We start from the raw sequence: 5,575 nt of genomic DNA on the forward strand, positions 1-5,575 counted from the left end.
ACTGCTGTCTGCTGCTGTTCCTGTTTTTAGTCAGAGTGATTTTGTAGGCGAAAAAGTTGCATTCCACAGCTCATGGCGCCCTGTTTATTTTAGTTCTGAAATGACGTAATAAAATGATATGCGCCCTAAAGTTTACCGCCCTTAGTAAAATCGCATCAACGCATGCGTAGAAGAGAGGACACTAAAAACGCCACCGCCACTGCCGGAATCCACAGCCATTTGAATTTTCCAGTTTTGTTGGCTGCGCATCCCTGCCATTTTTCCATCTCAAGCTTACACTTTTGATCATGGCAAGTCTTAGAAAGTTAGTGACTTCACCAAACCTTGTCAGTGTCTTAAGGAGGCAAGTTTCCTGCAGCTCTGCACTCAGAGCAGCTGCTGTTGATATCTCAAATCCAGCACAAGCTGACAGATCGACAGAAACACTAAGTGATGCTCTTGCTGCCAAAGAAAAAGGACCATGGAAGGAGCTAAATAAGGAAGACAAAATTGCATGTAAGATTTTTTAAAGTGGATACATCAGTAGGTCCATTTAGACTTTAACTTTTGTGAGGAGGAACTTTTGATTGCTTTGTTTGAATTATCTTTTTGTGTAAAAATTATTTTAAGATCAAAATATTATGTTTCCAACGGAAGATGTTATATCGGATGGCCAATCGTCACCTTGTTTTCTTTCCTATCTCTCATCCTATTTTTCTCTTTTCTGACTGTCTGACTGTCTTTTCTGACTTTCTGTCTGTCTGACTGAGTTTCTGGGACTTAGTTTCTCATTTCTGACTGAGTTTTCATGCCTGTCAATCATTTGTCCATCAATTTTGACCAGTCTAATTTTCGCACCGAGTGGGATTCGAACCACCACCAAAGAAAGACCTTCAGATTCGGAAGCCAGCGCTCTATCCGTTGAGCCATCGCCGCACAGCAAAACCACGCAATTCATAACATATTATACCGAACTGGCAAAAGACGGGGGTAATATTATTATAATATGGGTAACAGTACCCCTTTTTTAAACCTGACTGAAATTCGAGCCGTAACTAGCAACCCTGCGGGGCCCAAGGCGCCGAGTATGCACCCGGCACAGTGACAAGCCGTTACTAGCAACCCTGACCCTACCTAACCCCCGGAAAAGTGACTATCAGCGATCCGTGGATAAAAAAATAAAATAAAAAAATGAAGGTGACTATTGGCCATCCGATATAAGAGCATCCGTTTCCAACACTTTAATAGGCAATTCTGAAATTTGAGCCAGCTAATAAAATGGAAAGTGATATATACTATCCGTAGATCTAACACGATTTTTTTTCCTATCCGTAATTCCGTTTTCAGGGGGTATTGGGTCATTAACAGTTAGGTAGGGTCAGGGTTGCTAGTAACGGCTTGTCACTGTGCCGGGTGCATACTCGGCGCCTTGGGCCCCGCAGGGTTGCTAGTAACGGCTCGAATTTCAGTCAGGTTAAAAAAGGGGTACTTTTACCCATATTATAATAACATTACCCCTGTCTTTTTTGTCATTCTATAAGTATTTCCAAATTTTGTCTTCTGCTGTGCGAGTGTGGCTCAACGGATAGCGTGTTGGCTTCCGAATCCGAAGGTCTTTCTTTAGTGGTGGTTCGAATCCGACCCGGTGCGATGATTTGATTGGTCGTAAAATGATTGACAGGTATCAAAACTTAGTCAGAAATGAGAAACTAAGTCTCAAACAGTCAGTAGAAGCAAAGATACAGAAGAAAGATAGGAAAGGAAAAGGAGTAGAAGGAGTGTTAGATATACGGATAGTAGTTATCACCTACCTAATAAAATGTCTCTGTAGCTGGGAGCAAACCATAAAAAATGTTTCTTCAAACACAAACTTTCTTGTTGAATGGTTTGCACGGCATTTTCCAACACTGTCTCAAAAATTTATTGTGTTGCATCACAAGGACATGTTCATAAAACATAGGGCGAAAGTTTACACATTGAAAAATGGCTTTTTAATTTGTTACTGATTTATCTCTCATTCTTTTCAAGACAAAAGACTTTGGTTTTTCAATTGTAAATAGATGATATTTTGTAACTGTCCAGGTTAGATTTCTAAATAATAAGCGAGGCTTAAGATATTAGCTCCCAAAGTCAGGCAAGAAAAATGATAAAAATGTAACAACTGGAAATTTTCCCAAAATGATAAATACATAATATCTCTGGAAGTAATGCATATTTTACTATGAAACTTTCACAGATGATAAAAATGTAACTCAGGAGTGTTTCTAGCTTTTCAAAACTGCTGAAAATGGTTTTATGATAAAACTGTAACAGTTTGAAATTTTAATTTTGTACATTTTTATCACTAATTTTGGGTCTACTTGATTGCAATAAGTTTAAATTGCAATTCAAATCATTGATAAAACTGAAACATTGGTTTATTTTCCAATAATCAAATAAATTCCTGATAAATAAGTAACAGTTACTTTTTGATCCCATATCTTTTCAGGAAGGGTGTTACATTACTTGCCTAAAGCTATTGCCACATTACCAATGCTTCAAAATTATCTTTGTTTTTACAGAATTGTAAATAATCCATTAGAACCTCAATAATTGATAATTTAGTAAGAAAGTTACAATTTTATCATTTTCCTTGTTTGAGGAGTATATTTTTGAAATTTTTTGATGCAGTCCTTTTTGTTACATCATTATCATCATTTTCACCAATTTTCAGCAAGATTACTGCAATACTTACCAAGTTATTGATAAAAATGTAAAAAAGCCATTTTTCAATGTGTAAACTTTCGCCCTATGTTTTATGAACATGTCCACAACAGCTTTTTTCTTTGTTGACGAAAAACCAAAAAAAAGAAGTCATATTCAATGTTCAATTATCAATGCAGTGTCTTCCTTCATGGGAAACCATGCGAAAACCCAGAAAACAGTTTGATGTCAAAGATTTTTGAAAATAAAAAATTAAGTTATAGTCGAGTGACGTCATAATTTGCACCTTTATGACATCATAATCTAGGTAAGGCGGCAATCACAAATATCTTCGTTTCGCGTCGCCCGACCGACTCTCGAAAATTGAATAAAATTGAGTCGGTGAGTCGGTAAATTTGTCTGAATTTTTCTGTCAATGACCTTTCCTTCCTTCAAAAATTTTATTATTTTAGATTTTTTGCGAGCGATTTCTAGCGCATTCGCAGTATTTTTACTTTGTTTATCATTGCATGCCCCATTTTGGGGTCGGAGGTCACAGTGTTCAAAGGTCATAATTTTAAACCACCTATTACACAAGATTGTTTTGGCGGCTGGCTGGCTGGCAGTTTTCTCCAAGAATACACTCTAAAAATGGATGGAAAAATGGAAACCCAAAAATTTTTACGACCAACCAACCGACCGACTCACTTTTTAGACCCAACGAGGACACAAAATGAAGATATTTGTGATTGCCGCCTAACTCAAAAATTGCTAACTCAAAAATTGCTAACTCAAAAATTTTTCAAACATATTTTTAGATTTTTTTGTCGAAAAGATACAAATTTTGACTCCACAAACAGTTAGTCACACTAGCGTCCTGTCAAAATGCGTATCAAAGATTAATGCTGCGAAAGCGCTATATTGTTTACCATAACTTGGTCTAATGTCGACATCCCTCCTCTAATTTCGACACCCTTTTTATCAGCTGAAATTTAAAGAAAGGTTGGAACTGTTTTTCTTTGCTTAGTGGTCAGAGAGGAATAATCCTTTTTCAATCAGCGATTCAAGCTTTCATATTATTCCTTTCTCTAAAGAAGGGTGTCGGAATTAGACGAGGGATGTTGATATTAGACCAACTTACGGTACTTGACTCGCAAGCAAAAAAATGTGCTGCAAAACTGCAAAAATGAAAGTCTATCAGTAGGGATCTATGTTAAAAATGGATTTTTGGAATCATAAACTGATTACCCCTTCAAAATGTGCCAAAACATGTATAATTTCAGAAAAAGTAGAACAAATTCGGTAGAAACCTTTTTTGACTTCCCTACCGGGGCCTTTAAGGCCACGCCCACCTCGGAATCTCACTGCTAGGTTGCCTAAAAAAAGAATTCTCAAAAACATATCAAGTTACCCCTCATTTGAAAGGTAATTTAATGTAGATTAAGAAAAACATCATGACTATGCATCAAAAATGAAGTGATAAGGTTGTAGAGTACATTACATTGCTCTTGAAAGAGGCTTTTTTAGTGTAATCGTGTAATGTCTTAAAAAAATCATACTTTGCAATTAATTCATACTTTCATTATATTTTTTGGAAGACCTACATGAAATAAACATAAGTGCTTATTTTCTACTGATATCATACATTTTGAATCTACAGGATCATTTAAAAATTTAGAAACTATAAAACCAAGGATAAAGGAGCTCTTTGACAAATAAGAAATTTTGTTGCTCTAATCGAGAACAGTCGAAGTTAGAAAGTCCGTCAACCTCTCAAACCTTATACTATCCAAAAGATATTTTACAGAGTTTGAAGGGTACTTCCTTTGCTATTAGATTTTAAACCTAATAAATTGAAATTGAAGTATTTTTGACAACATCTTATCCTCACAGTTCCTAGATATTGGACTTTAATTTTAGTCGCAATTACTTGGTCGACAGATGTCTTAATTATTTCAACTTTTTCAGGGAATGTCCAGTTGTGTCTGCTTTTATCAGTTCGTGTCATGTATGAAACTGTTAATGGTTGAACCTTTTCTACTACTCCTAAATGTCATTTTGTCTTATTACCAATACCCTCATGCCAAAAGGCAATAACATGCTCCCCAATATCACAAGTCTTTGGACTTTACTGCTCCCCAATATAACAAGTTTTTTTGACTGTATTGACATTGTTTCATCCCCTTGACCTTGTAAACGAGAGTTGAGTTCCAGTGTTAGTGATTTACTATCATCCCTCTTACCCACAATTCCATGTATAACATTTCTAAGATCTTTAATAGTTGTCTAAGAGCAACAACGTGCAATACTGAGGTAAGAGCTCAAGTTTTCGACATACTCTTCTGTGGAGAGGTTGCGATAATCTTTTCTCAAACGAAAGACTGCAGCTGTTCGCTTGAGAGACATGCATGTAATTTTGGCATATTTCACTTCATTATACATCATTTTGTTCTTAAGTTTATCATCCAAGTTTGTTTCTACGTACTTCTAAAGTAATTTCTTCTTCTGAGTTATATGGGCCTGAGATAAGTCTCCAATAATGAGTACTTTTTTTGACCCTTCACTCAATCTTGCCTTTTCTTTTTCAGTAAAGGCTTCAGTTTTCTGCTCCTTGACTTTATCAGCCTATTCAAGTTTAATTACCTTGACTTCTTTGGAGGGTTTTATAAACTTTTTAAAGTTATTTGGATTTGCTTGCTCAAGAATGTCATGTTTTTATTGAGTACCATGTTCTTCATACATGTACTTACTGTTACAGCATCAGCTGCAGTTTTGTTTGTTTTCAGTTTCATGTTCTTTTGGTCTTTTCAGTTTCCTGCCTTTTGGCATTTTTTCAGTCTGGTCTGTGTTTTGTCTTGTTTTTTGCATTTGGAGTTTTTTGTCCCTTTTGGCCATTTTATGTTAATTTATGTTA

The sequence above is a fragment of the Clytia hemisphaerica genome, unplaced genomic scaffold (genome assembly GCF_902728285.1).
Source record: "Clytia hemisphaerica strain Z4C2 unplaced genomic scaffold, Clytia hemisphaerica genome assembly, whole genome shotgun sequence".
Taxonomy (NCBI): domain Eukaryota; kingdom Metazoa; phylum Cnidaria; class Hydrozoa; order Leptothecata; family Clytiidae; genus Clytia; species Clytia hemisphaerica.